We start from the raw sequence: 11274 nt of genomic DNA, 5'->3' as shown, positions 1-11274 counted from the left end.
GTTAAAAAAATATTAAGGCAACTTTTTTTTTCATCTATTTTACGTTTTTTCTTTCATCAACGGGACAAGAACCTCAGCACGAGTAGTAGTAGTAGTAGTAGTAGTAGTAGTAGTAGTAGTAGTAGTAGTAGTAGTAGTAATAGTAGAAGTAGTAGTAGTAGTAGTAGTACCAATGACGATAAAAAAATAATATTAATACTCTTCCTGTCACCAACTGTTTTAGCAGCGGTAATATTTTCGCGTTCTGTTAGCGGATCAAAATATGTGCTTTTTTTACCTCCTCTGACGTCTATGTAATATTAATCTTGCGTCATCGGAGGGTTTAGCGATTAAGGTATTAACGCCAACATCAGTCAGCGCCGTCCATGTAACATTTACGATTGCGCTTGCCAGTCAGTACTCTTGCAATAATAACTTTTCATAATTATATATTTAACAACTGTCTGTTTTTGTCTTTTTGTTTGGATGAATGTGTCTGTCTTTCTGTCTGTCCGTGTCTGTTTATCTGTTCGTGTGTGTGTGTGTGTGTGTGTGTGTGTGTGTGTTTACCTACCGGTCTGTGTGTCTGTCTCTCTATCTGTCTGTCTGTCTGTCTGTCATGACCATTAGTACCCTCATCTCTTTCTCTCTCATCTCATAACTTTTGTCAAATTTAATTACTTTTCCTTCGTCTTTTTGGTATTAAGGCTTTCATGTCACTTTTGCTATAATAATGATGATAATAATGAGTCTTTGTGTGTGTGTGTGTGTGTGTGTGTGTGTGTGTGTGTGTGTGTGTGTGTGTGTGTGTGTGTGTGTGTGTGTGTGTGTGTGTGTGTGTGTAAAAGACAGAATAATTGTTTTTTTTTCTTCATTTTTATTCATTCGTTCTCAGCTGCCAATTCCTCTTTTTTTCTTTTTTTTTTTCTTTCAGTGTTGACAAGTTGACTGACATGAAATTCTCACTGTCATCAGCCGCTGTTTTTTTTTCTTTTTTGCTTTTTTTTTTTTTTGTTTCTATTGAACCTTTAAAAATAATAATGTTGTCTGTCATTTGTGTGTGTGTGTGTGTGTGTGTGTGTGTGTGTGTGTGTGTGTGTGTGTGTGTGTGTGTGTGTGTGTGTGTGTGTGTGTGTGTGTGTTGCAACCATCTTTTTAATTTCTTATCTCTCTCGTCTCATCCTTCCTTCACCATCCCTCCTTTCCCTCCCTCCCTCCTTACCTCCTCTTCCTCTTTCTTTATGGCTGTCTGTCCCTCGGTCCCTCCCTCCTTCCCTCCACTTGACACGCGAGCAACACAAAGGAAAGTCAACACTCCACTACAACACAGGACGAGGCCAAGGAACACTCCCCCCTACTCCATTTACTCAACCACCTCCTCCTCCACCTCCTACTCCACCTTTCCACTCTTCCATCTTTCCTTACCTACTCCATTTCGATCTTCACTCCCTCCACCTTCTCTACTCATCTCCTCCTTTAGCTTTCTCTATTCCATTTACCCCACCTCGTCCTCCACCTCCTACTCCACTTCCAACTCCACCTTTCCACTCTTCCATCTTTCCTTACCTACTCCTTTCGATCTTCACTCCCTCCACCACCTTCTCTACTCATCTCCTCCACCAACTTTCTCAATTCCATTTACTCCACATCCTACTCCCTTTCCACTCTTCCATCTTTCCTTACCTACTCCATTTCGATCTTCACTCCCTCCACCACCTTCTCTACTCATCTCCTCCTCTAACTTTCTATTCCATTACTCCACCTCCTCCTCCACTTCTTACTCCACCTCTCCACCTACTCCATCCATATCGATCTACTCTTCCTCTCTCCTTCTCACCTCTACTCAACTCCTCCTCCAACTTTCACTACTTCATTTACTCTTCCTCCTACTCCACTTCCTACTCCACCTCTCCACCCCCTACCTACTCCATCCATTTCGATCTTCTCTTCCTCTCTCCTCACCTCTACTCATTTCCTCCTCCAACTTTCCTTACTCCATTTACTCTTCCTCCTGCTCCACCTCCTTCTCCACCATCACCACCTCTCCTCCATTTCGACCTGCTATTCCTTTACTACTTTCTCACCTCCACATCTCCCTCCACCTCTTCCCTATCATCATCTTCACCTCCATCTTTTCTTCTTCTTTGAACGCCATCATTATGATCATTCTCTTTTTCTACCTTTCCCCTCTTATTTTCTTCTATGTTATTCTCTTATTTCCCCCTTCATTAGTGTACCTTAATTATAATTGTCATTCTCTCTCCCTCTTCAGCTCTCTTTCCCTGTTGCCATTTTTTCTCCTTTAATTACTTTCTTTTTCTTATTTTTTTTATTACTATGATGTTCTTACTCCTCCTCCTCCTCCTCCTCTCCTATATTTCTTCAATCTCCTCATATTTCTTCTTCTCTCCTCTCATACTTCTATTCTCCTCCTCCTACTCCTACATCTACTTCAATTTCTACTCATCCAACCCTTCTTCTCCATCCTTCTTCTGTCTTATAGTCACACATCTTTATTTACATACCCCAAGCTATTCTAAACTCTCTTCAACGGAGGTAAACACAAACAGGGCAATAATTACACAAACACTCGACACGGAGAAGCCATCAGGTGTTCCCTTCACATGTTTTGTTTGTTCAGACGAGACACGAGGAGGAGGAGGAGGAGGAGGAGGTGATGGTGGTGATGGTGAGGGGAATGGGGGCACAGAGTCATATATGCAGATGGTCCTTCCTACTCCCATTTTCTTCCGTCCTTTTTTTCTTTCCCATTTTCTTCCTTTTTTTTTGTGTGTGGGGGGGGGATTTGCTAGTCCATATCCTCTCGGCGATGTTTTTGTTTTCCTACTTTTTATTCTTTTGTTTTACGTAATCTTGGTTTGGTTGACTTGTTGTTGTTGCTGCTGGGATTTTATTTAATATTGGTGTTTTGAATGTTGGTGATGAGGAAGAAAGGGAGGATGAGGATGAGGGGAATGAAGAAGAGAAGGAGGAGAAGGAAGAAGAGGCAGGAGAAATTTAAACCTTCCCGTAAGAAAACAGCAAGTGTGTTAATCTGCTCCCCGGGTCAGTCTAATCCCCACGTCAATCTACTCCCCAGGTCAATCTGCTCTCCAGGTATTTCAAGAGCCTGACGAACTCATTTAATCCCTTCAGCAGGCAGCCGCGTCATATGCCAAGAAGATAACTGTTGCCTGTTCTTCCATGTTTCCCTGTTTCCTCCTCTGAAATTCTAATATACAGTAAATTCATATCGAAACCATAAGTAACAAGAGAGAGAGAGAGAGAGAGAGAGAGAGAGAGAGAGAGAGAGAGAGAGAGAGAGAGAGAGAGAGAGAGAGAGAGAGAGAGAGAGAGAGAGAGAGAGAGAGAGAGAGAGAGAGAGAGAGAGAGAGAGAGAGAGAGAGAGAGAGAGAGAGAGAAACGAAATAAATATACACCACACACACACACACACACACACACACACACACACACACACACACACACACACACAGAGGGAGGCACGACCAGAATTGAGTCGTTGTATAGAGGTCGTTGTTATGTTTTGTTGTGTTTTTCTTTACGACATCGTTACCCAGTGTTCGCAGCGGCCTGGTCGTGGCGGAGGAGAAGGAGGAGGAGGAAGAGGAAGAGGAGGAAGAGAAGAAAGGGTAGTAAAAGGGAAATAATATTATGTGGAGCACGTGGAAATGGATAAGGAGGGAGAGGGAGAAATAGGGGAATAGGGGAAATGATAAATAAGGTGGAAAAGACTTTGAGGTGGAGGATGTGAAAGATGTTTAGGACGAAAGGAGAAAAAAAAAACCACCGCAGAAAATGAGAGACAAGAGGTGGAAGAGGTCCGAGAGAAGAAAGGAAGGCACTGGTGGAGGGATGCTGAGGAAGAAGGGGTGAGGGAGTATATGGACTGAAGTAACCCTAGATGAAAAATGGCAGGGAGGAAAAAAAGGAAGAAAGGGAGGGAGGTGAAGAAGGATGCAGAAGATGAGGTAACAGAAACAGAAGGCTGAAGGAAGAAGGGGAAGTAGATACAGGCCGGAGGAGGCTGAGGGAGGTGAAGAAAGATGAGGATGGCTGGAGAAGAAGGAAAGGGGCGAAGATAAGGCTAAAGAAGATAAGGTAAAGGTTTTTTGGATGAGGAGGTGAGGAAAAATAGATCAGAAAGAGAGAAAGAAAGAGAAGTGGATTTCGTGGTGACGATGGAAGAAGAAGAGGGGAAAAGAGGGATACGACAAGGAAAATGGGAAAAGAATACGAATAAGAATGGGAAATAAAATAGAGTTGGCCATACCCTTCCTCACTGCAGTCCTCCATTGTCGCATCCCTTTCGAGTTACGGGCGTCGAGGAAGAAAGGAAGAAAAAAAATGTAAAGAAAAAATAGAGAGGGAAGATAGAGCGATTGTCCCACTCCGCACCTTCCCTTCCCCCCTTCGTCTTCCATCTCCACCTGTCTTTTGTGTGGAGGAGAGGTGGAGGAGATGGAGGTGGTAGTGAGTGGAATATTATAGCGAGTAACTTTAGTGCTGGAGAGGGAGAGATGTAAAAGGCTGCCGGAGGGAAAAGGAAAGAGGGAGAGAAGGAGGGAAGAGGTGAAGGAGGAGCAGAAGAGAAGGTGAAAAGAGGAGGAGGAGGAGGAGGAGGAGGAGGCGTCGAGTGAGTTGGAAAGAGAGGAGAAGAATGCCAAACAAGACTTATGGGTGAAGTTTTTGTCCACAAAGGTACTTGTGTGTGTGTGTGTGTGTGTGTGTGTGTGTGTGTGTGTGTGTGTGTGTGTGTGTGTGTGTGTGCGTGTGCGTGTGCGTGTGCGTGTGTGGCGGCATCATCCTGGGTCATAAAATAAAATTCCGACTCCGTAAAAATATCCACGTTCTTCATTATTTTTTTTTCTTGTGTTTCGTAAGGTGAGTCGGAACACAAAACGGAACTTGGAAGAAAGAACTTTAAAGACTGAGACCCTTGAAAACTGTCAATGCCGAAAACAAGAGAGAACTTTAAAAACTGAGACCCTTGAAAACTGTCAATGCCAAAAACAAGAGAGAACATTAAAAACTGAGACCCTTGAAAACTGTCAATGCCGAAAACAAGAGAGAACTTTAAAAACTGAGACCCTTTAAAACTGTCAATGCCGAAAACAAGAGAGAACTTTAAAAACTGAGACCCTTTAAAACTGTGAATGCCGAAAAAAGAAAAAAAAAACGTCAAACTTGTAAGACTTAAATCAGTTTACGTGAACATTAAAAAATACATAAAAAATACTACTCCATCCATTCATTACGTGTAGACTATTGTTATCATCTTATCTAATTACTGTGAGGGCATAAATAAGGTCATTATAATCTCCACGAGCACAAGAAAAAAGGGAAAAAATATAATAACGCATCATTACTCTCTCACCAGACTAACAAGGCTTCGATCGATGGAGAGGAATGCTACACAACGCCAAAGAATAACAGGAAGAATATTATTAACCTCAAGATCCGTAATGCCAAAGCTGAAAGACGAATATAATAGACCCTTCGTAGACTCCCACGTACGTTGAAAGGGATAAAAAATACCCCCCAGGAATCACTTACTTTAGTTTTGCATCGCTATACGGAAGAACAGGAAAGTGGATATTAACATCAAGATCCGTAATGCCAAACCTGAAAGACGAACATAAGAGACCCTTCGTAGACTCCCACGTACGTTGAAAGGGATAAAAAAATAACTCCCAGGGATAATTTACTTTAGCTTTGCATCGCTATACGGAAGAACAGGAAAGCGAATATTAACATCAAGATCCGTAATGCCAAAGCTGAAAGATGAAAATAAGACACCCTTCGTAAACTCCCACGTACGTTGAAAGGGATAAAAAAATAACTCCCAGGGATAATTTACTTTAGTTTTGCATCGTTATACGGAAGAACAGGAAAGCGAATATTAACATCAAAATCCGTAATGCCAAAGCTGAAAGACGAATATAAGAGACCCTTCGTAGACTCCCACGTACGCTGAAAGGGATAAAAAATAACTCCCAGGGATAATTTACCTTAGTTTTGCATCGCTATACGGAAGAACAGGAAAGCGAATATTAACCTCAAGATCCGTAATGCCAAAGATGAAAGACGAACATAAGAGACCCTTCGTAAACTCCCACGTACGTTGAAATGGATAAAAAAATAACTCCCAAGGATAATTTACTTTAGTTTTGCATCGCTATACGGAAGAACAGGAAAGCGAATATTAACCTCAAGATCCGTAATGCCAACGATGAAAGGCGAAAATAAGACACCCTTCGAAGATTCCTACGCACAGAAAAAAGTGATGAAAACCTCAATGAATAAGTTACTTTAGTTTTGCATCGGTACGGAAGAACAGGAAGGATAAAATCAACCTTAAGATCTACAAAGCCATAGCTGAAAGACGGAAATTCGAGACCCTTTGAAGATTCGCACGTAGAGTAAACTGTACAAAAACCTCCAAGAATAATTTACTTTAGTTACGCAACGGTACGGAAGAACAGGGGAGTGAATATCAAACTTAAGATCTACCATGAAACAGCTGAAAGACGGAAATTCGAGACCCTTTGAAAATTCGCACGTAGAGTAAACTGCATAAAAACCTCCAAGAATAATTTACTTTAGTTACGCAACGGTACGGAAGAACAGGGGAGTGAATATCAAACTTAAGATCTACAATGAAACAGCTGAAAGACGGAAATAAGAGACCTTTTCGAAGATTCCCACGTAGAGTAACGGGATCGTAGACTCCCAGGGGTAACTTAACTTCATTTCCATGGGCAGTAGGGGAGATAAACGCCTTCCAGGAAAAAAAATAACTTGATTCCCACACACAGTAAACAACATAGAGAATTCCACAGATAATTTACTTGTCTTCAACGGGGACAGTAGGGGAGATAAACGCCTTCCACGAAAAAAAAATAACGATTCCCACACACAGTAAACAACATAGAGAATTCCACAGATAATTTACTTGTCTTCAATGGGGACAGTAGACGGGATAAAAGCATTCTGGGAAAAAATATATATTCCCACGTACGGTAAACATGAAACATTAACTCCAGGAATAATCTACTTGTTTTCAATGGGGACAGTAGACGAGTTAAAAGCTTTCTGGGAAAAAATATATATTCCCAAGTACGGTAAACATGAAACATTAACTCCAGGAATAATCTACTTGTTTTCAATGGGGACAGTCGACGAGATAAAAAGACTTCCAGAAAAAAAAACATTACTTGACTCCCACTTGTAGTTACCATGATACAAGGATGCCACGGACAGTTTCAGACCAACGCTTCCTTCCTCCCGTCTTGAGAGTGAATGGATATGGGATAGGGTCTGAGAGGCGAGGTTTCCCATCATTATCTCATTACAAATAACAGTAGTCGGCTCACACACACACGAGGCCCTTCCGGCAACACACGATCACGTCCTCACGCAGGGTGGAGACGACACACACGCGCGCACACACACACACACACACACACACACACACACACACACACACACGGCACGGAAAGAAGACTGAAAAGACTGAAAACAAACAAACAAGCAGAGGCGGAGGCGTTGACAAGAACTCTGCACGAAAATGAAAGGAAAATAAGAAAGAGGGAAGAAAGAGAAATCAAATAGAGTGAGTAGTTGAGTGAGGAAAGAAGAAAAAAAACGAAAACATAAAAGGAAGGAAGAAAGGAGAGATCGAAAGAAAGTGAGGTTGTAGAAAAAATGAATAAAATAAAATAAACAACTAATATAAAAATACCACACAAGAACACAATAAACGAAAGACAAGAAAAATCAAAGGAAGATAAAGAAAGGAATATATCTATAACCCCCTTCCAAACATTGTGTATATAAACACCACACACAAAAATCATGAAGATAATAACACAATAGGGAGAACAGAGAGAGAAGGTTTCTAACTCCTTTCTTTGACCCGTCCGCTGTGATTGGTACGGATTTTGCCTTCACTAGTAACATATAGTCCCAGGTCTTTCTCTGCCTCTGTGGTGGATAGTGGAGTGTTTCCCATGTGGTATTGGTAAGCTGGATATCCCCTCCCAAGGTGCAGGACTTTACAGTTTTCTTCATTGAATTGTAGCAGCCACTTTTCGCTCCACTCCTGTAGCTTGGTGATGTCTTCTGGTAGGAAACACGCAGCCAAGGGGTTAATACTAAAACACATATACTCGTATACACACACAAAACGAACTCAAGATACAAATACCGTTCAAAACCTTACAAAACGATCCTTATGAAGAAAATAATACTGTATATGAGAGAAAACGAAGGAAATATCGAAGAAGAAAACAGCCAAACAAATATTTTCCTTTAAACTTCCTGTTCCTTTCTTTTTCTCTCTCAGTCTTTTTCTCTTTTCCTCTCTTCCTTCCTCTCTGTCCGTCCCTCTTGCCCTGGAAACCCTCACATCTTACATTCTACCTCCCTCCCTCCCCTGCCCCCTCTCGTCCCCCAGTGTTCACCCCCGCCCCCCTCTTGCTCCCCAGTGTTCTCCCTCACCCCCCTTCCCTCATGGTCATCCTCCCCGCCCTCCTTCGTCCTCTTGTGCCCCCATCAATTATTAAACTTCTCTGCACATGAGGGACTTGCGTGAACGAAGACGAGGAGGAGGAGGAGGAGGAGGAGGAGGAGGAAAAAAGAAGAGAAAGAAAGGTCGAGGATAGGTAAAAAGGAGAGAGAAATGTAATAAGAACAAGGACAAGAAACAAGGAGACAGGGAAAGACGTGGATGAAAAGAGAGAAGGAACGAGAACGCGGTCGATGGAAAAGGTAGACCAAGAGTAAAGAAGGATGACGACGAGGAGAACAACAAGAGATGATAAAGAAGAAAGTATAAACAAAGAAGGATGACGACGAGGAGAACTACAAGAGATAATAAAGAAGAAAGTATAAACAAAGTATTATGATGACGAGAACTATAAGAGACATGATAAAGAAGAAAGTAAAGTAAAAGCAGACAGAGATATAAGAACGAAAGCGATGCGATAAATAAAAAATAAAAAATCAAGAGGATGAAGAAGAGGAACAGACAGAAGACAAAGACGAAGAAACAAAGAGAATAGGAATTGAGAACTAGGCACACACACACACACACACACACACACACACACACACACACACACACACACACACACACACACACACACACACACACACACAAACAAACAAACAAAAGAAAGGATTTAAGAAAAGAGCGAAGACTTCTAAGACAGACAGACAAAGAAGAAGATCACACGAAGAAGAGAAGGAAGAGGAGAGAAATCAGAGAACACAAAAGGAAAGAAGAAGAAGGCAAGATTGAATACCAAAGGAAACAATCGGTAAAAGAGAAAGAAAGGATTAAAGAGGAAGAGATAAAGAGGAGGAAGAAGAAGAAGAGAAGGAGGCGGAGGCGTTCCAATAAATATGCTCCTTTTTCTTTCCTTCCTTCCCTCCTTCCAGCCACGTCAATAAACAAATAAAAAGAGAAGACGTCGGTGGGAAAATCTCAAAGTCTTGTCGCTTGATGTGGATATGAACACTGAATTATGAAAAGGTAACGCACTCTCTCTCTCTCTCTCTCTCTCTCTCTCTCTCTCTCTCTCTCTCTCTCTCTCTCTCTCTCTCTCGCTAATTTCCTAAAGATAGAATGGATGGACGCCGGGGAAAAGGGAATATCTTAGAATCTTAAAAAGTAGAAAATATTACATCGCGTCGACAATAGCGGGGAGAGAGGTTGAGGAGGAGGAGGAGGAGGAGGAGGAGGAGGAGGAGGAGGAGGAGTCTTATCAGGAGAATATACGAGATCACATACCAAGCTTGTCCGCATTCTTACGCCTATTTTTTTTTTCTTCTTTCGGGTTAAAAAAAAATACTCATGAAGGCGAATCTTATCAAGGCAACATGAGGAGGTAAAACCCTTCCTCTTCCTCTTCCTCTTCCTCTTCTTCCTCCTCCTCCTTCGTCTCACCCTAATTTTTCTACCATTATCCTCACCTAATTTCTCTTCATCATGCTTTTTTTTCCATTCTCCTAAAGCCCTACTTATCTTTTTTCCTCCTCCTCCTCCTCCTCCTCCTCCTCATTCCAAGGCCAATCCAATGCCCCTATTTTTTTTTTTTTCGATTTTTGCAGTAAATTTTGAACTGTTTTGACAATTCACGTGGTGGCGGTGGTGGTGGTGGTCAGGTGGGTCTCTCGGGTTAACTGGCCAATCAACGAGCCTGAAGGAAAGGGCTTCAATACACCGCCAACCAATCACAGCCAAGAAAAAAGAAACTACAATGGGAAATGGAAAAGACAAAACTAAATTCGAGAGCGAGCGGAAGAGAAGTGAAAGGGAAGGGAAGTCTGGGCGGAAGAGGAACAGGAACAGGAGGAGGAGGGAGGAAGAATATGAAGACGAAGAAGAGGAGAAAGTGAAGAGAAGATGAAGAGAAGAAGAAGAAGAGGAGAGAAGACTATGGAGAGAGAGAGAGAGAGAGAGAGAGAGAGAGAGAGAGAGAGAGAGAGAGAGAGAGAGAGAGAGAGAGAGAGAGGAGAGGAGAGGAGAGGAGAGGAGAGGAGAGGAGAGGAGAGGAGAGGAGAGGAGAGAAGAGAAGAGAAGAGAAGAGAAAGAAGAGAAGAGAAGAGAAGAGAAGAGAAAAGAAGAGAAAGAAGAGAAGAAAAGAAAAGAAAAGAAAAGAGAAGAGAAGAGAAGAAATAGAAGAGAAGAGAGAAGAAGAGAAGAGAAGAGAGGGAAACAAGTGAAAGTCGACGAATTCTTCTAGTTGTTGTTTATAATGATGATAATGACGATGACGATGACGTTACTTATGTTGTTATTGCTGTTATTTTTCGTTTCTGACGCAGATTCGCTTCTTGACTGATGATAGTAATAACGATGACGATGACAATGACGATGTTAGCTATGTTGTTGTTACTGTCACTGTTGCTATTTTTTTCATTGTTGTTTACTGTTTGTTGTTGTTTATGCTGCTGCTGGTGGCCTTGTTTACTGCGCCCGTTGTTTGTTCCGTCCGCACAAAACAACATGAAGGTCACGTTATAAAAGTTCTCATTATTTGCTCATGCTCATGCTCGGCCATTGTCGGTTCGTTGGCAATTATTATGCACGACTCAGCGGCTTTTTTTTCATTACTTACTATATAGTGGTGGTTAGTGCAACGTAAGCCAAAATGTATGTATAACAAGAGAAGTGGTTATAACAGAAGTAATGGTGGTGGTGGTAGTGTTAGTGGTGATGGTGGTAGTGGTAGTAGTGGTGGTGGTGATGGTAGTGGTAGTAGTAGT

The sequence above is a fragment of the Eriocheir sinensis genome, chromosome 3 (assembly GCF_024679095.1).
Source record: "Eriocheir sinensis breed Jianghai 21 chromosome 3, ASM2467909v1, whole genome shotgun sequence".
Lineage (NCBI taxonomy): Eukaryota > Metazoa > Arthropoda > Malacostraca > Decapoda > Varunidae > Eriocheir > Eriocheir sinensis.
The sequence above is the reverse complement of the archived record's forward strand: the minus strand, read 5'-3'. Positions refer to the sequence as shown.